Below are 21,523 nucleotides of genomic sequence, written 5' to 3' on the forward strand. Positions count from 1 at the left end.
CTGGGAACTCCGTGGCACGAGGTTCACCATCAGTTCTCTGCTCCGTCTCTCCCACAACCATATCGCAAGCCTCGACGGGATTCTTTATAGGGAACTGCACTTTGCCAGCAACATTCTGTTCTAAGATGGCCGTATCTACCACAGAAGGTACAAGCCGTATGGAGGCCTTCGTATTCCACCCTCTGAATTTCCCCATCTAACTCAAACTGAGCAATCAAAGGCTTCAAGAGATCTATTTCCACACATACTCTAGCAAACCGCCCTCTAGTTTTCTTGGCTGTATTCTCATCCACACGCATTGGTTTTCCAATGGTGGCAGCAATTCCCAATAACACATCCACATCATAAAATAAAAGAGGAAGTTGAGGAAAGCGTACCCAGACCATAGATTTCTCCACGCTTGCTTCAGTTGGGCTGAACGTTGCAGACCAGGTTCGGACAATCAAATAGTGCCCCTGTATCATCCAAGGGCCATCATTAATCACGTGGCTTCTATCCAGCTCGTTATCAAATTGAACCAAGTGGAAGCCCTCTCCCAAATCCATCATGCTTACTCCTGCTATTGGTTTCCAAATCTCCATGGTTCTGCGTTGTAGAGCTACATAGCCCAGGCTCCGTCCCAGAATTTTGATGATTAGTGCATTAGCCCAGGGCACCGCTAACCTCTTTTTCAGCTCGGGATCAATTGTGACAATCGGGATCAGGGGGTCAGCAGAATTGGGACTAATTCGGATTAGACCTTCAGCGTAGAGATCCTTTCGGGGCCGAGGGGGGATGGAATCAGAGCTAGCAGCGGCGATGTCCTTCCAGGACAGCTTTGGTGGCGGCGGGTCGGTCACAAACGGGGGAGAGTGGCCGTCCGGAGGGACGAACACGGTGTGGCGGAAGGAGTCCGGCGAGGAAGGCCCTAGGGCAGACGCGGGTTCGGTCATCGCGAATTTTAATCTACTTAATTTTGACTTAACTAATTTTTTTTTTAAGTGGTAGTACTAAATAAGCTAAAAAAACCAATCAACAGATAATATATTAATTTGAAGTGCTAAAATAGTTGTCAAAAAAGCCTCTACAATCTGCATATTCTTAATTGGCAAAATACGTGTATTTTTTTCTCCAAATTATAGTGCTTAAAAAATTTAAAAAAAAAGAGATAAAAAATCGTTTGGAAAAAATACTATATATTTCCAAAATACTATATAATGGATTAATATTGAATTGAATAGAATATATAGTGTCAATCAATTAATCTAGATCTTCCCAAAAAAAAAAAAATTCAATTAATCTAGAGATACAAGACTTTCGACACACAAAAAGGAATCTAAGGTCTTGTGAATAAATCTAGCAACCTCATGGAGATATTTCTTCTTAAGATGATAGGAATAAATCTTTTCATCGAAAAAAAGAAGAATGATATCTGGATCATGATCAGAAAAACCCAAAAATCTACCATAAATTAAACATGAGCAAGTAAATTCATCAGGTCCTGCAACAGAATATAAATGAGTCCAAATATTACTATTAGTGGTCCTAATATATAAATCAACCTCATCTTGATCCCCAGGATGAATCCATGGATTTCGTTTGGTGTTCCTGATTGATAGACAATCTCCAAAAACATCGCAACCGATGATTTGATTTCCTGGAGGAGTTTGGCGTAGTATGGAGAAGGTCTCTTTGGCAACATCAAATGCTACAATTGTAGAAAAATCTTGTTCATCATCATAGCAAAAGAAATGGATAGCACCATCCGCGAAGCCATCTCTATTATATGTAAAAAATAAAATATCATCATTCTGTGTATAAGGAAAATCATCCTTCATCCTTGTCCAATTAGTAACACGACCTGTTGATGACTTGAATCTAAGAATCCAAACCTGAAAGATATCTGATGACATGGATGCTAAAATTAGCAGAGCCTTGTAATCATCTGCAATGGAGTCGTAACTGAAAGTGTGGAATCCTTGATTAGGTTTGATTTATTAGTGAGGTATATATACCAGTGTAATACAACTGTGAACCCTACACTTATGGTATGTAGAGTCATACGAGAATGCAACTACTATAATTACAAATATGGCTAACACAATTACTATAATTACAAATATGGCTAACACACCCCCTTAGTCGAAACGGGAGGTGGACGAACGTTGAGACTAGAGCGGAAGTCATCAAAAAGAACTTGTGGTAGACCTTTTGTAAAAATATCGGCAATCTGGTGACGAGAAGGAACATGAAGAACTCGCACTTCTCCTTTGGCAACCTTTTCTCGAACAAAATGTATATCCATCTCTATGTGCTTTGTGCGCTGATGCTGAACAGGATTTCCAGATAGATAGATTGCACTGATGTTGTCACAATACACTAGAGTGGATTTGCGAATTGGACATAGAAGCTCAAGTAACAAGTTGCAAAGCCAACATGTTTCAGACACGACGTTAGCTACTCCTCGATATTCTGCTTCAGCACTAGAGCGGGAAAGAGTAGGTTGGCGTTTAGCAGACCAGGAAAGCAGATTATCCCCGAGAAAAACACAATAGCCGGAGGTAGAGCGACGTGTGTCAGGACATCCACCCCAATCAGCATCAGTGTAGGAGACCAGAGAATCAAGCGATGACGACCCAATAGTGAGACCATAGCCTAGGGTGCCTTTGACATACCGAAGAATCCGTTTAATGGCAGCCATATGCTGAGTGGTAGGAGCATGCATAAATAAACACACCTGCTGTACTGCATAGCTGATATCGGGACGAGTCAGCGTCAGATACTGTAAGGCACCTGCCAAACTGCGGTACTCAGAGTGATCGTGATAGGGTGAGCCAGAAGTCAGACTGAGCTTCTGCTTTGTGTCAACGGGAGTGGTACAAGAATTTGCAGACGTGAGACCTGCTTTGTGAATTATTTCCGATGCATATGTCTTCTGAGATAGAAAAAGAGTGCTAGGACTGCGAGTGACGGATATGCCCAAAAAGTAACTCAAGGGACCCAAATCCTTCATGGCAAACTCACTACTTAAGCGGCCGATAATGGACTGTCTCAAAGCTGATGAGGAAGCCGTGAGGATGATGTCATCCACATATAAAAGCAGGTAAGCTGTCGCAGATCCTTGATTAAGCACAAAAAGAGAATGATCAGATTTACTATGAGTGAAACCCAAAGTAAAGAGAAAAGTTGCAAACCGTTGGTACCACGCCCTAGGGGCTTGCTTAAGTCCATAGAGTGACTTCTTAAGCAGGCAAACATGATCAGGATGAGCCGGATCCCGAAAACCGAGTGGCTGATGCATGTAAACAGTCTCAGTCAAGTCACCATGGAGAAAAGCATTTTTCACATCCAGTTGATGTAGTCCCCAATCCTTGGAAAGAGCAATACTCAATACGTCACAGATAGTAGCTGGTTTGACCACTGGACTGAAAGTTTCTCCACAATCAATGCCAACAAGTTGATTTGCTCCATTACCAACCAACCGAGCTTTATACCGCTCAAAGGATCCATCTGCCTTGAATTTGTGCCTGAGAATCCACCAACTACGAAGAATGTTAGCATGAGAGGGACGGGGTACAAGGACCCACGTCTTATTATCAATAAGGGCCTTGTATTCATCGGCCATGGCATTTTTCCAATTAGGGTCTTTTAATGCAAGAGATGGATTAGGAGGTATAGGGGAGATAGTTGCGGTGTGGAGGTTAAGACGGCGTTGAGGTTTAAAAACGCCTAATTGAGATCTAGTGGTCATATGATGAGTAGGCAGTGGTGGTGGAGGAGGTATGGTAGGTGAAGGGATAGGATGGGAGGGGCTGGAATTTGTGGAATTATTTCGTACAGTAGCATTAGCTGGAGAAGTGAGGGCGGGAGAAAGAGATGGGCTAGGAGAGTGGTTTAGGTGTGTAGCGTGAGGTGGGCGCGGTGGAGAAGGTGGGCCCTGAGAGGGGGAAATAGGTGGGCTGGTTGGTGGGCCGTGAGAGGAGGAAATAGGTGGGCTGGTTGGTGGGCCACACGTAGAAGGGAAAAGAGAGATAGGTGGGACTGTTGATGAAGCTGTTTGGGCTGAGGGAGATGTGATTTGGGCCGAGGGTTGAGATGGTGGGCCAGGAGGTGGGGCAAGTGGAAATTTGCACTCATCAAATAAAACATGTCGGGAAATAATTATTTTCCGTGTTGAAATTTCATAACATTTATAGCCACGGTGATTTGAAGGATATCCTAAAAAGACACATGGGGACGACCTGGGTTGAAGTTTGTGACGCGATGTGGAGGGAATTAACGGATAACAAAGACACCCAAATACACGAAGATGCTCGTAACTTGGTTGACGATTGTAGAGAATTTGAGTCGGGGAAAGATAACCTAAAACTCTATGCGGACGAATATTAAGAAGGTATGTAGCATGTGCAAGAGCGTGAGGCCAGAGAGAGAAAGGAATAGACGCATGATTGAGAAGTGTTCGGATAATGTCATTAATTGTTCTAATGGTGCGTTCGGATTTTCCATTTTGAGGTGAGGTATGTGGACACGAAAACCGAAATTGCAAACCATTTGACTTGCAGAAATTATGAAATTGCGCATTATTGTATTCGCCCCCATTATCACATTGAAAGGTTTTGATATCTCGTTCGAATTGATTTCGAATAAAATTACGAAAAGAAAGAAAAACAGAATAAACTTATGATTTTTGAGCAAGAGTAAACGTCCACAGAAAATTGGCGTAATCATCCAGAAAAAGCACATAATAACGACAACCACTAGAGCTTAAAACTGGGGATGTCCATATATCACTATGAATAATGTCAAAGGGCATGCAAGAGGAATTATTAGACTTATAAAAGGGCAATTTAACCTGTTTACCAATAACACAAGAAGAACAAATAGAAGTTTCCACATGTTTTGGACAATTTATTAAATTATTTGTTCGAAGATTGCTCAAAACATTAGAGCCTGGATGTCCTAATCTATTATGCCAAATGGAAGACGACAAAGCAGGAAAAACATATGAAACAGAAGACGCAGAAGAGGGAGTCACGGGATATAGATCACCGGTGCTATTACATCTCATAATAGGCATCGCCGTGCGCAAGTCCTTCACAGAGAAACCAAACGGATCAAATTCCACAGACACATTATTATCAGTAGCAAATTTACGCACAGATATAAGGTTTTTGATCAATTTGGGAGCATGCAAGACATTGTTTAGGTTCAGGGGTTTAGATTTAGTAGGTAAAGATGCATTTCCAAGACCAATAACAGGAATAATATTGCCATTTCCGACTATAATACTATGATTTAGACCCTTATTAAAATAAGATGTGAGTGTACCTCCATCTCCAGTCATATGTGAAGTCGCTCCAGTATCCATAAAGTAAGGTCCTGCAGGTGGTGAGATCGTCAGTGTGTGCATTGCAGTATCAATATTGGTTGGAACGCAATCTTGGGTCTGAGCCAAATGGGCCTGCGGTCGAGCTCCTAGCAAACCTGGCATGGGAGAGGCAGCTGAGCCGTTGCTAACATACTGGCCCAAGTTTCTATTAGAGCTTGATGGGCTGTAATTGTTTCCTAGCCCAGTAGGAAAAGGACACGGTGGGTAACTCCATTGCTGAGGCCCGCCCCAATTCATCATATTCCAGCCCATATATCCATTTGGCCAACTATTCCTCCAAAACTGGCCCTCGCTGTTCCGTCCTTGCTGCCATCTACCTCCACCATCAGACCACCGATTGCCACCATTATCCGACCAGCGACCGCCGCCGCCTCTTCCGTTCCGTCCCCGACGTCCACCATGACGTCCCCGGTTGGAATGGAAATTCCGATTGGAAGAAAAGGAGGCAGCCGGCGTTTGAGAACTAGCAACTGTTAGCGCGGCTGTTTCCGTTACCGGTGCCGGTTTCTGAGCACGAGCAGACTCTTCAAGAATGAGCATTGAACGAGCCTTAGTGAACGTTGGTAATTTGTCCAGATGTCGGATTTGAGACCCAATAATTTCATATGCATTGCTAAGGCCGGATATTAATTGTAGAACCAAATCATCATTCGTGACCGGAGCCCCCACGTTGCTTAATTGATCGGACAATGATTTTAAGTGCTGACAATACGATGAGACGTCCGTAAAAGTCTCCAATTTAGCATTGGACAGTTCCTGTTTAAGATAAATAGCACGAGATGATTTGTTATCGGAGAAAATTTCCTCCAAGCGAGTCCAAGCCTTTTCCGCCGTGAGGTCCGGTATGATAATGGTGTTGAGAAGGTCACTTGAAATTGTTCCATAGATCCATTGCAAGACAATTGCGTCAATACGCTTCCACAGACTGAGATTCTTTGTTTTCATGACAGAAGATGAGGTTTCAGATTTATCATCCGTAGATGGGAGAATATGATCGAGGACGAGAAACGCACGAGCATGATTTTTGAACAATTCAGCCCATGTGGTGTATAGACCCTTGCCGGATTCCAGAGGGTCGCGAATAAAGGAAGTGATATTGGTTACAGTGAGGGCGGGGTGAGAGGAGATTGCCGTTCCGGTGGGTTGTGTATTAGTCGGCGGCATGACGGTGATTAGGGTTTGAAGAAAAGAAAACGGTAGAAAGAGAGGATCGGAAATTAGAGAGTAGGGTTAGGAGAAAAAGTGTCTCTGATACCATGAAAGTGTGGAATCCTTGATTAGGTTTGATTTATTAGTGAGGTATATATACCAGTGTAATACAACTGTGAACCCTACACTTATGGTATGTAGAGTCATACGAGAATGCAACTACTATAATTACAAATATGGCTAACACAATTACTATAATTACAAATATGGCTAACAGTAACCTAAACCCAACGTCAAGATTGTGTCATAATCAGTAGTGAGACAAAAAGGGGCAGCATCAAGTATCCATTTCTTTCTGGTGGATGGATTCCATAAACAGAGTTGGTGAGAGGCTAGATAAAAGAGAACCAAGCCGTTGCAGTGAGAATACAAGGGATCTTTCACTGATAAACACGGTTTATCTAGCGCAAAATCACAAGAGTACTCTTGTTCTATTTCTTCTTGCAACTCATTAATATTCTCGAAATCCAAAACATCAAGTCTTTGAATTCTTCTTCTCGTTCCATCCCGATTAGGAGTTGGGTGAAATTGTACTTGTAGAGTTACCAACTTCCTGCGAGAAGATGTACGGAGATGATCATTGATAAAATCTTTGCTGTTAATAATCTCGCACAATGATTTTGAGACGCATTTAAAACGAATAAGAGATTTGGCCGGCAACCGTACCAGAACTTCCCTCACTATTTCTTCTGCTACATATGCCATTGATTATCTATTTGCTGCTTAAGATGAGACCTTCAAAACTCTCTATATTTATAATATTTCTGATTCCTATTCCTATTGCAATTCCAATTCCAATTCCTATTGCAATTCCTATTCCTATTCTCTAACAATTCTCAATAAACATTTTCGAGTTCTTGATCAACCAAAATGACAAAATACAGGTCCTAACAGTAAACTAGCTAACAGATAGACTGATATACAGAATCGTTATATTCGAACCTGACGTCTTCCTTTAAGGAGAGAGGAAGAAAAGAAAGCGAGAAGGAGAGAGGTGGTCGGAGCGGAGAGGAGCCATCGCGTAACCGGCGTCGCCACTGTGACGAGGGGGATTGCGGCCGATCGGAGGGGCTATCCGGTGGAACGAGGCTGCTGCCATGGAAGAGGAGCTCTTTTGAGAAGAGGAAGAAGAGGGATGGAGGCTGTAAAGTGAGTCTCAACCCTGAAAAATCCAAAGTTTGCAAGCCCATTTCTCCCTCCTCATTGATGGGCCAGACCATGTAAATATTATTATTGTTCCTAATTTATTGTTCCCTAAAGTTACGTACAGTAGTAACTTTGCAAATTTTGAATTTTGTGACTTTGTTTGCCATTATGAGCTTTTTAATATTTTTTTTATTCTTTAATTTTAGTATTTGTTTTTCATTCTGATATTTGATAGTAATTTAACTTTATTTGTTTGTTTTTAATTTACTTCATCAAAATGTTAGAATTGGCCAGTTTATTTGTTTGCTTTTAATTTAATTTATTTACATTTTCGGATACTTAAATAATTTTTATTAATTTTTTAAATCTGTTTTTATTGAATATATTTTTTTCTTAAACATATTTGTTGATATATAAATTTATAGAATTATTAATAAATATTAAGTATAACTATTTTATTGGATAAAATATTATTGTTTGTATATTAATAAAGTGTCTGAACAAAATTATATGATAAGTGTGTCCTATCAAATATTGAAGTAACAAGTATAGTTGAATATTTTTTATGGATGTTTTTTATGTTTAGGTGACACCTCTTTGTAACTTAAAGGTGTTACAACCACTAATATTGCTTTAAGGCGGTTGTTGGGTATACATCACTTCATTAAACAAACGTTCAATGACACAAGATGACACGATTGACATCACGGTACCGGTTGAACTAGTGGTTGAAAAATAGGATCACAATATTTTGCTCCATGTGATAGGAATTGTCGGAGAATTAGAGTCGCCACACTTGATTTTGGATAAAGTAAAGAAACTTACCAAAGATTTCTTAAGGGAAGCACAACGGTTCCGAGAATTTGGATACATATGGTGAAAGTCAATGACTCCTCGGAAAGAGAAAACAAGCACCCCTAATATCTCTGGTAGAAACTCGTCGACCTTTTACTCAACCACTCCTAAATACAAATGGTTTAAGTTTTATAATGCAGAACACACTAAATACAAATAAATGGTTTAAGTTTTATAATGCAGGAACACACTTCATGTTATTTTTTGTGTCATATTGCAGGTTATTTGTTATTTAGTATTGGCAAAAAACATTATTAGGCCGCGATCTTTCATTTTTGTTCATTAAGCCCTTGATCTTTTATTTAGATATATTAAGTTATTGATATTTTATTTTTTGTCACATTAAGCCGTTGTTGACAAAAAAAAAGAGTTTTGAACATAAAACTCAGTTAAGAGACTATTTTCGTTTCACATGCCTTTAAAATTTGTATTTTTCACAGTTTGAAAGTAGTTGAAAACAGTTTCTAATATATATGTTATGCTACTATAGAAAACTATAAAACCATATTTTAAATTGTGAAAAATATAATTTTAAACACAGATGAAATAAATAACTCTTTTTTAACTGAATTAAATGTTTATAACTAACTAATTTCATAAATAAGGGCTTAATGCAATAAAAAAAATCATTAGGTAGTTAATGCGTCCAAAAGAAGATATTGAACTCTTTTTTCTCTTAAATAAAGATTTTGCTCCACTAAAAAGGGTTTTTGATGATGTATTGTCATGTTTATATATAAGGAGAAATAATCAAGAGGATTTTTTTTTGGATAATAAAGAGGAAATACTATTAAATATATATTTAATGAATGTTGGTTAACAAATATATATATATATATATATATATATATATATTAATGATTCTTTTTAAATGTATGTATTAATGATATCAACTACCCATATATAATTTAAAAATAAATGTAACAATTAATAGTAATAGATTTATGTTTCTCAATTATAAATACATTAATTTTAAGATATTTGTAATTTATTTTCATGTAATTTTTTATTATAATAAATTAAATTAAATATTCATAATTATTTTATAATTTATTGGTATATTATAAGAAATGATACTTTTTGTTGTTGCAGTTGAGAGTTGATATTGATAGTGTCGTGTTTGAAAATTGGGTAGAGAGAGAAGGTCCCCCTTCTCTCTAAAATACCAGACCTCCTCTTCTACTGGTCTTCACCGCCGCCTCCCCCTCACTTTTTTTCTTTTTCTTCTTCTTCCCTAACCCAAGCTGCCAAGCCGAACCTCCTCGTTTACTCCTTCCTGCTGTCTAGTTGAGGAGGAAGAAGGAAGTTTGTCTTCCTTCTTCCTCCTCTCACCTTTCTTGTTTTTCTGGTTTTCTTTTGTGTAGTTGGTTTTATTCGCTTCGGGTTTCAGTTGGATCTTATATATTTTATCGGATCTCCAGATCTGTTCGAACTGTGTCTGTTGGCTACAATCTTTGTTTTTGTAACCTTTTCTGTTGCAGCAAGGACGGAAACGGTAGATCTTATCCGTAGATCACTGGATCTACGAGGTTGCAAAAGAAAGGACTTAGATCCGAAGGTTCAGAATGGTTCAAATATTGAAGATTGGTCTACAGTTGCTTTGCGGCAAATTTGGAGTTACGATCAATATATATTTCAACTGTTGTTTATGTTTGTTGTACCTTTAATGGTATTTTCTGCTTTTAGTAGTCATTTTCTTGCCCTAGTGGACTATTTATTAGACTTTGCCTATATGTATGTGAGGTTTTATTCCTTACTAATCTCGTGTTGTACTTGCAATTTTACTTCTTAATGAAATATTAGCTTTACTATCACAAAAAAAAAAAAAAAAAAAAACTTTTTATTGTTGCCATTTTTAGAAATAATAGTGGGGTAGGTTGGTCTTGCATTGCATACATCTTGATATTGATAGGGAAAAGCAAGCCATAATGCATAAATAAATGAATGATATTCCCCCAACCACATTTTTGTTTTTCTTTATATAAAACTTATGTGCATTTTGCTTAGATCCACCGAAATAATTAATTAGGTGGACCATGCCCACATAATATTTTTTTCAATATGATTAAACAATCATTTTACATACATTTGGTCATTGATTTATTTAAAATATTAATTTTTACTATTTACTTTCAACATTTGTTTTCTAATCTATCTAACTAACTTTTTTTTTTTTATTAACTTTGATAGATCGGGGCAAGTATCAAATAGTGGTGTTCGCTATGGTTACTTTGTTTTTTAGAAAGTACCGTTACTTGGTGGTTTTCACCATTGGATTAATTTTATGCTCTATCATCCAATGGTGAAAACCACACCAAGTAATTATAGCGAACACCTCAAATAGTATGTCTTTAATTATATAATTGATTAAAAATAATGATCATAGACTTAAGTATGATAAAATAATTGATTAAAAATATTTATATATGTAAAAATTCTGAATTTCAAAATGTCTTTTAACCTAAAATATACATCTTTAATTATACTAATGCAGAGACATACAATAGGGTCAATTGTCCTTGCTCAAATTATTATTTTCTTTAAATTATATAAAAATATTTAAAGACGATGAAATCAAACCATGGTGAGCGATAAAGAGACATCGCTGTCCCGTCACCTAATATTGAGCCAAATTCACTTTTTTTTCCTTAGTTCACAAGATCGACCAATGGATTTCATTACCCAACTCGTCTTCGCGGCAATAACTGTGATGATTGGGCTTGAGATATTCAGACGGCATTGGAACCAGATCGTAAATTCGAGTTCTTGGATGGTACATGTTGAATATACAATAGAGATATATAGAAACGATATAATGTATAATGAATTTCCCTTAATCAGGATTGATCATAGAGTCTTATATATATATAGTAGATTACATGAGTTAGAGTTTAACTAAGATTGTCAATACGTAAACATAACACTAGTTATTAGATAATACTAAACAAGCTTAATAGTTATACGTTAGTATCTAATGATAACTAAAGAGATAATTAACAATAACTATCTCCAACACTCTTCTCTCAAACCGATAGCGAGAGTGAACCAAAAGGCGAGATCAAAGCATAACGAACTGAACTCTTGCAAACGGCAAGATCAAAGCATAACGAACTGAACTCTTACAAACGGCTTGATTAAAATATCTACAACTTGATTAGTCAGAATGAAGTGGATGCCGTGGTGAAGTCATTGACGGGCTAAAACCTCATATCAGTTAATTGAAGAAGAAGAACATGATTTTCCAACTCCAATGTTGCCGATGATTGATGATGTACTTGTAAGATATATCTTCAAGTGAATTGATCCAAACTTGGAGGATAGAGAAAATGAGATAAAGGAACAAAAGACATTTTTCTGGTCCTGTTTACTATGTCAAACATCAACTGCCCAATTGAATCGAATCAATCGATCTTCGTTCTGATAGCCAGAAAATCGATTCATGGATCAGAACCCTGAAAACTGATTGCTGGAAAAGAATAAGAACACGAAGCCAAACTTCTTCAACAGAGGATTCAAATCAACTGTCATTTAAGAAATTTGATTTCGAAGACTAAAAAACGGTGATGAAGTTCATCCTCATTACATAGAAACTACTGCTCAAAATTGCAACGATGTAACGACGCAAAACAGAAAGGAGAATCGGAACAGAAGCAATAAAACTGGAAACTGGAAATATAAATCAGAAAGAAATATCAGCACAGAGTCGTTGAAACGCAGGTAGATAAACAAGTATTTTGAAAAATGGAGAAGATAAACCGAGGAGAAAGACGGGAAGGATATTGAACAGAAAATTCGAAACAGGAGCGATGACACGCTAACAGAAGAACAAAGCGAACAGAAAATACCAGAACGAAGGCAACTGACACAAAACCGAACAGAAAACTGAATAACAAAGGTAACGAATCAAAGATAGACAGAGGTAGGAAGGTAGAACAATATGATGATAGAAAATATGCAGCAAGGTAGAAGACAAGAAGAGCTATGTGAGGAAAATAATTACAGTAGGATGAGAAAGAGATTGAAGTGGAGACGAGCAAGAAGAAGATGGCAGGCTAGGATAGGTCGGCCGAATTGAAGAAGGAATTGGAGATCTAGAATTTCCTAGAGGTCTATGGATTAAAGAATTAAGAAAAAGAAAAATCCTATATTTAGGGGAAAGCTTGAAACTCGAGTAGAATAAGAAAAAGAAGATGGTGAAGAAGACTAGGGGAAAGCTTCTCCAAAAGAAGCAAATAAAGGAGAAGAGAGAATTGAAGATATAAAACACATATGGGAATTGAAGATATCAAACACATACGAGAATTGAAGAGAATTGCAGAAAAACTGAGGAAGACAGTGGAAAGATGAAACATAGAAAGAGTAGTCGGCAAAATTTGAGAGAGGTAGGCTAGGGTTTAAGTGTTTAGCTCTAAGTAATATATGTCAGGTTATCCTAATTCTACGTGAAGGAGGGAGATAATTGTATGTGAAGGAGGGAGGAAGAAAAACAGCAGAGTCAATGACCGGAGGAGGGATGATAGATCTGACACATTGGAAGCTGGATTTTAGAAAGAGAATGCGAAGCGGAAACAGAAGCGGTAGTTCTGATACCGTGTTGAATATACAATAGAAATAGATAGAAACGATATAATCTATTATATCTATTATATATATAAAAGCTGGAAACTAAAGGTACACTTGTCCATATTATAGAGTTTCTGATGATGTGTAATTTTCAGAATTTTTTAAGTTGATGTGTAATTATTAGAGATTATTAACCTGTTAAAATGTGATTTTTATTCGTGGAAGCGTGATACTAATAATCTGTTGAACAACCAACTCTATCTGCTAATTAAACTAAAAAAGAAACCTGCTCCCAAAAATCTCTTTGAACAAAAAACTCTATCTCGAGTACAAACAAATTCAAAATTCAAAGCATCTAAAATCTAAAACCACCTCTTCCTGTCCTCTGCTGTTTGTTTTTGTACGTATTTCTTCCTTTTAACTACTGCTAAATAAAGAGAGAGCCACACTACTATAAGAGGAAGAGGGAAGATCAAGAAGTACTATTAGTTATGTGGTATGATTCTTAAATTCTCAAACTATATTCTGTCTACTCTCTCTCTTTGATTCTTCATCATCATCCATGCTTCTTTTGGCTAAAACTTAAAACGCAATAATATTGGCATAAAACATGTACTTGAAAATAAAGTTCATCATATAAGTTCATGCTTCTCAAATGGTTTACATGTAACAACTCAAGTATCAACTGCATGGTTAATACATCTAAAGATGCAGTAATTGTCAATTATAGACAAGAGCAATCTCTCTTAATTACATTCTTCTAAAATCCATTAAAGAATAACTATTCTAAATTGTATTTGTTTATTAAGTTGAGGTGCTTAAATCCAACTCAGGGTAAATCCATATAGGCAACAAATTAAAATCCAATATAAAGGGGCTTTACTGTGATTTTTTTTTTGAAACTTTACAATTCCAGAAAGAATGGCATTCTGAATGACTATTCATTAATGGTAATCTCTTTGATACGTTTCTTTCCTTCTCACTTCCTAGCTATCATTCCTTTTGGAGAATTGTTTTGCTCGATTTAATCCGCCACAACTATCTCTGGTTTGTTATCACTTATCAAAATTATGGTTTTGGACTAGGGTATCAAACAATATTTTCAAGAAGAAGAAGTGTTTTCATGTTAGATTTGCAGGCTGATTAGTAAAATGCATAATAGTTACATAAATGCATAATAGTTACATGTAAATTATTACTGTTTATATTATTTCATGCATAATTGTGATAATTTTGTAAATGTATTGCTTTTTTTATATCTAAAATGTAATTATGAATGCTTTAAAAAAAGAAATGTAATATAAATGGATGGTTATCGATTTTAGATTTTAGATTCCTAAATGAAAGAATTGGCTCTAAGTTATATATTTAAAATTAAATCAGTTTTTTTATTATTTATAAAAAGACTAAAAATATTGAGTATGATATTAATTTAAAACTAAATAATCAAATTCCTAAATGGTAGAATGACCATTTGCAAATCAATTTGTTATCAGGATAGATAAATGAAAATTTGAGTTTCATTTTAAATTAGAAAAAATAAATCAGAATCCTAAATTGAAGATTGAATTCAGAGTTTATCTATTAAAAATTGAACTACAAATTATCATTATGATTTAAATATGTTAGATAAGAATTGGAATACAAATTAGATTTCTCTTTTAAAATTTTAAATAACATAGATTAGAAATTGGATTTAATCAATTATAAACCATATCCGAAAATGTAGTAGTGATCTTAATAATAAGAGAGGATGAATATATTTTAAATTTAAAAAAATTCAAATGAGAATTAGATTGGATAAAATTCAATATTAAATTTTTGGAGATCTAATCATGAAAATAGTTGTTCAAATTTAAGATTACAAATCTCTAATAGAAAAAAAAGTAGTTTTTGTTACGTTTTTTTTATTGCTTTTTTCAAAATTTGAATTTTTTTTTTTTTGAAAATATTTACACAGTGTTTCTTACTTTTTTAATTCATTCCAATTTTTTTTGTAAGGTTTTATTCCATATGATTTTCTGACTGTAGTTGAACTTTTTTCATGTAATGAATATACAAACATTTTCATCAAAAAAAAATTCATTCCAATTTTTATTTTTTGTTTCTATTAGAAGAATATGTCTCTAAATTAAGATTCTGTCATAAAAATTAATGTGAATAAATGGACGTTCTTTGGCTCAGATCACAAGAGTGTAAACAATTGCATATAATATGGTTGTAAAAGTATTGTCATGATATTTTAGATGAAAATATATTTTGAGTTTAATATATTTTTAGCCTCTTGAAAATTATATTATTTTGCTAAGAATTTGGACCTTGGATCGATACTATATTTTTATTGATTTTTGGAATCAAAATGAGTCTATGGCTTTTGGGAAAGTATCAAGTTATGCTCTATATGCAAAATAACACTAATATAGGCTTAACGTTTAAAAAAATACCAGTTTAGATCTCGATAATAGAACGAGACATGTCATTGATATTACATCGTTAAGTTCTGTCAATTATACGTGGATGGATAAATCAGAACTTAACAGGGTAATAGGAATCACGTGTCCAATCAGTTATCGATACCTAAATTGATACATTTTTTAGATGTTAATCCTATATTGGTGTTATTTTGTACATGAAGCCTGAATTGATATTTCTCCAAAAACCATGTCTATTTTAGTATCTTATCTCTTGATTTTTTTTTTGCTTTTTTTATATGTTTTTTAATAGTTTTTAAATTGTTTTTTTTTACTAAAATTATGAAAGACATGAATAAATAAAAGTTTTTAAAAAGAAAGTTTATTTAAAATGAAAATATATTGAAATAAGTTCGCGCATTGCGCGGGTTCAAAGCTAGTGTTTAATGAATTTCCCTCAATCAGGGTTGATCATAAAACCTTATATATATATATATATATATATATATATATAGTGGATTACATGAGTTAGAGTTTAACTAGGATTGCCAATACGTAATATAGATAAACATAAACACTAGTTATTAGATAACTCTAAATAAGCCTAATAATTATCCGTTAATATCTGATGATAGCTAAAGAGATAATTAACAATAATTATCTCCAACAGTACAATCACCAAACTAGTCCCTCCTTGTACCCAATCAGATTGGAACACATTAATACAATGTTGATATAGATTATAAATACCATTGATCTCGAGGTAGAGTTCTACCTATCCAAATATAAAGATGCAAAACGATATGGGACACTTTAAAATCACGTTATGCATTGGTTAATAGCTCCGGAATTCAACAATTAAAATCTTCAATCGCTAAATGTGAACAAAACAAATCAATGCCCATGGTTGAATATTTTGGTAAACTCTCTACTTTGTGAGAAGAATTACATAACCATGAACCAATTATCCATTGTTCTTGCTATGAATCGTGTTCGTCGGGCAGTATATATGAGAAGAGGCGTGAGAAAGGTATGCTTAATAAATTCCTTATGGGTCTATATTCTGATTATTATGCAACCCTTCGCACTAATATTCTATCATATGATCCATTGTTTTTGCTATATAAGATTTTTCAGTTGGTTGTGCAGGATGAACGGGTCCGACTTGCGAAAGCAGTTCCCAATGATAAGGAATAAAGGTGCCAAAGAGTGGGAATCTGAGGCACCTCTTGGGAGAAAGAAATGACAGATTCATTTCACTACAAGAAAATAACAGTTTACAGACGACATTTTAGTGACGATGCATATGTCGTATGTATTAACTATGATATACCCACGACTTACTTTCAAAATTATTCTACTAACATTATAAACTAAAATACCAAGAAAATGCAAATGACTTACCGACGACAGAAGTTACCAACAACATATATGTCGTTGGTAATTGTAACGACTTTACTTGTCATCTCTATGTCGTCGGAATTAAGGACAACATACCAAGGAGATACATACCTCTAAACAAAATGTATATAAAAATTATTTACTACAAATTATTTATTAAAAAAATACCAACAACTTATCAATAATATATATGGAGAAAGTGCAAAAATACTGTTAGCGTCGATAGTCAATAACAATTTTACTCTTAACGTCTAAAATAGTGCAATTTTACCCCTAACGTTGGCACCAAAGAACAAATTTACCCGTAAAATTGATAGAGTTGAATCAAATTGAGAAATAATTCAACATACTGTTTTCTCAGCCATGAATCTTGTCATATACACTGCAAATGTGCATTATTTTATTACGCATTAGTAACTGATAAAAAAATATATGAATAGACGTGAATAGATATAAAAATAAAAATTAAAAAATGATATTGCTTTTTGTACGAGTTGGATAAAAAATATTAATTTCCAATTCTATTATTAAATCACAAAAACGTCAAATCTATATTTTTACAACCAACAGACATGCAACTGGTGCAGAATGAAGAACAAAATATAAGTGTTTATAATTATGTGCGGAATCGACCTAATTTTCCAACTTTAAAGATAAAATTGTATCCGACTCTCAACGTTAGGGATATTTTTACATTGTATCCTGTATATATACACACACGTATATATACACGCTAACTCACCAAAATTTTGCCTCTTTTATGTTTAAATTTCACGAAAAAAAATCCCGCTTATTTCACCAAAATTTCCATCTTTCCCACTATTTCCCCTAATTTTCACTCTCTCACCCTCTCTCTTTACGTTTCGGTGTAGCCCTCGTGACCTAGAATCGAACCGATCTTCGTCCTTCTTGCTCGATCCTTTTTCTTCTGAAGCCATCGTCGAATTTGTTACGGCTGATTATATTGTGCCCGCACAGATTAATCGCCTTCGTTTGCTCGTTGTTCATATCTTGTGTTCTTTGATTTGTTGTTTTCTACTCTTCAACTTATTTAATGTCTCTGCCACATCCTATTTTTTCCCTTTGTCTAAAACTCTACCTTTTCAGCTTCACCATTTTGTCAAAGAAACATACAGGTAAAGATTGTTTTCAGGTTATGAAGATTGAGATTCTTATGATAATTTGAACTTCGATGACCCTTTACAGGATGGATGGGCAGTCAAGGTCAAATTGAGATCTTATGGGGAAAAAGGATACGGTAATCATTTGAATTATTAATTTGCATCTTGTTATGTAATCGATCTTTTGCTTTGTCCCTTGGGTAAATTTGTGCTCTTTAGGTGCTTAGTCTCTACATGAGTTGATGCAAGCTACACTGAACAACTCTAAAATTGAAATGAATGTTACTTTATTTATGAGGTAAATCACTTCTCTTAACTTTCCATAGGTTATGATGTTGAGTTATTGTGTTTGCTTCATTCATTGTTCAATATAATAGGGTATTGCAAATTTTGTGATTTTTTCAGACGAAAATATAGTTTTGCTGTTATGTCTCTTTTTAATATATGTGAGGAAATTGAAATCTTATCTCCTCTAAGCTAATTTACATTTTTCCAAAAATATATTGCCCTGACTTTAGAAAATTGCTCTGAACCCATAAAAGCAAACTCCGGCACTGACCACCAAACTAAAATCGCCCGAAATGTAAATTCGTGAATCTGCCACTTCCGATATAAAACCTCTCTCATAAATCCATTTATCACTTGGGAACTTTCTCTGATTGAATGCGATACATTGGAGTAGTGCTTGTATATACAGGGCACTTGCCATTAAGTTATGTGCAGAAAACCCTCATCCATTCTTCCCAACACATATCTCCAATGTTCAATGTATAAATTTACTTTGTTAATTAATCACAAAGTGATGGATTGATCTGATTTACATATATGTTATATTTGGTTGTTATACATTAGCATTATTAATCAGTAATCAAATTTATCAAAAAAATAAAAATAAAAATAATCATTAATCAAATAGCTATTGTCTATGGAGAATAAAATCTTAACTTGTGTCTTCTCACAAATAATTACCATATTAGTGATCCAAACTTAGATTTGGTTTCACAACAAATCTGGTAGTCATAGAATGAAAGAGTATTGAATTTGAGACATTACAATGCTAATATCTTGTTCGGACATGCACTTGGCATTTTCTTGGCTTTCTACAATACCAATAAAGTCTCTGTTGCATCCTATGTATCGATGAGTCTTTCATTTTATGTCCACTTCTTTATGCACTGGGTTTTAAATCTTTTTTGCCCACTCCAAACCAAAATGGTGTCATTTTACTTTGGACTCCAAAATAGCAGTCTTTGTTGTGGCTCCCGACGGTCGGGGGCGTTCAAGGGCGCTTCCTTGCCTCCGCCTATGCTTGTACATTAGCTTAATTTTTTTAACTTCTAGTTCATTGATATGATATAATATTGGAATCTCTTAAATCAAGAGGTCATGGTTTTTGGCATTGCTTAGTTTTAAGTTAAATTTTTTGTTGGGTTCAAAACGTTTAAACCTCTCAAGGACATCTCTACAATGATATTGCGATCACTGTTGGATTTTACTTGTCAACTTAAGCTTGGGTTCAATCCAGCTTGTGAAATCACTGTTCTTTGAGCATTTAATTTGAGACATTACATTACTATGTCAATTCTGATGATCAAGACCTCTTTAGCAAGGAATTGCAGCTCGACACCAAGGCATTTCTTCCCCTTCTTGATTTCCTTTTCTTTTTTTCTCTATTCCAATCTTAATTTCATTTCTTATGATCTTCCTTACAGATTTTCTACTTTGACATTGGTGAAAACAGGAAGGGTTGTTTCTTGAAGGTAATCCAAATCAATTTCCTTTCTCTTTTCTTCTACTCCATGCCTTCAAACATATGCTTGCCATAATTTTGCTTGCCTTAATTTTGACTTGGTGTTTCTCCTTCAAATTTTTGCTATTGTACATTTGCACGGACCTTTTGCTAGCTTACTTCAGGCTGATACTTGTTACAACGTTTACTTTTGATGTTTATGTGTGTTAGCTTGTCCAACCCTTTCTCTAGAAGGAAAAAATGGTTTTGACTTTATGTTTCTCCTTCAAAATCATGTTATTGTTTAGTTTAGGCCTTTTATCCCCTTTTAGCTTTCGGTAAACCTACTTCAACATCTAGGAACTGCAATGATATAGAATTACTCTTTTTGTTCTGCAAGGTGGGTGCTCTGTAAAATAACAAATGTTAAGCCTCTTTTATCCGTTTTACCTTTGAATGTACCCACCCTAAACAAATCAGTATTTGACATTAGAGAACTTGTGGATAAATCAATGCAGCAATAGTTGTGAGCTCTTTATCTTATACTATTAGATGTATATATTTTACCAACAGGCGAAATGGCTTCGACAAAAAATGACTTCCACTTGATTCTCGATCAATTGCCTTCTTTTTTTGCTATGAACAAAATTCCTAATCTGCTTTACTATATCTGAATTACTTAAATTCTGAGCATGCTTAGTGCATAACTTGTATTTACTGGAATTCTAAATTTTCTATAGTCATGAACAATTCAAAGATTTTCATGTATTAATTTACTTCTTCCATGATTATGTCTACATGATCGGGTTCTTTATCCAACTCAATGACTTGACCTCCTATACCATAATCTGATGTGCATGGACAAATTCCTTTTCACAGGTCACATATTAATTTATTTTTTGGGTGTGACATTATATAATGGTAAAGTTGGGCACTTGGAAGTAATTTTTTATTGTTTATTCCTGCTATCCATTGGTTTATAATGACAACAACTCATATATGGCTTTCACATAATTGTAGGTACAAACTTCCACAAAAATTCAGTCAGTTTACACTTTGCAAGGAAGTTCGTCATTTAAAATATTTAAAGCCTTCTATGCTCTTGGGATAATTGCCTTCTCATTTGGGGATGAAGTGCTTCCTAAAACACATGTAGTCTATTTTCTGAGGAACTTACATCTGGAAACTTTCTCACTTTCCTGTTGTTTTTGTATCATTGTTCCGGTGATATGGAAAAGCTTTGTTGATTGGGATTAATATGTTCTTTTTTTTTTGTCAGTGATATTATTTATTATATATCTGTTATAAAATTGATTGAAAATGATAGAATGTAAAGTTTTTTGATTTCTCATATATATACTAGTTTGTTAATGCTTAATTCAGCAACGACATGCAAACGACAACTTACAAACGACTTAGCAACGATACATATTACCAACGACATACAAACAATACCATACCAAATTTGGTGTGAGAAATGCCAACGACATACCAACGATGCAACATTTACCAACAACTTAACAACGACAGTAGTAGAGGGGATTAACGAGAACTTATAATCCTATTAGGTCATCACCTACAATTTACAAACGACATTATCGTTGCAAATACAAACAACACTGATTTTGTCATTGGTATATATTTTACCAACAGGCGAAATGGCTTCGACAAATATTACGTTGGCATGTCGTCGCTAATGATGATTACCAACGAAAATATG

General features: G+C 35.0%; 2 long non-coding RNA genes across 3 annotated transcripts; one reads left to right on the top strand and one right to left on the bottom strand.

The window, feature by feature from the left end:
* Positions 1-6,723: 6,723 nt before the first annotated feature.
* LOC136229243 (uncharacterized) lies at positions 6,724-7,665 on the bottom strand. The gene is made up of 2 exons (XR_010689027.1): positions 7,520-7,665; positions 6,724-7,130 (listed from the first exon to the last, which is right to left on the bottom strand). It is a non-coding gene; the product is annotated as an uncharacterized lncRNA (long non-coding RNA).
* A 10,073-nt stretch (positions 7,666-17,738) lies between these two features.
* Positions 17,739-21,089, top strand: LOC136227544 (uncharacterized). Of its 2 annotated transcripts, XR_010688122.1 has the most exons (4): positions 17,739-18,089; positions 18,160-18,211; positions 18,294-19,834; positions 20,824-21,089. It is a non-coding gene; the product is annotated as an uncharacterized lncRNA (long non-coding RNA). The 2 variants fall into 2 exon arrangements; XR_010688120.1 differs by having other exon boundaries at positions 18,160-19,834.
* The last annotated feature ends 434 nt before the right edge of the window (positions 21,090-21,523 follow it).

The sequence above is a fragment of the Euphorbia lathyris genome, chromosome 1, assembly GCF_963576675.1.
Source record: "Euphorbia lathyris chromosome 1, ddEupLath1.1, whole genome shotgun sequence".
Lineage (NCBI taxonomy): Eukaryota > Viridiplantae > Streptophyta > Magnoliopsida > Malpighiales > Euphorbiaceae > Euphorbia > Euphorbia lathyris.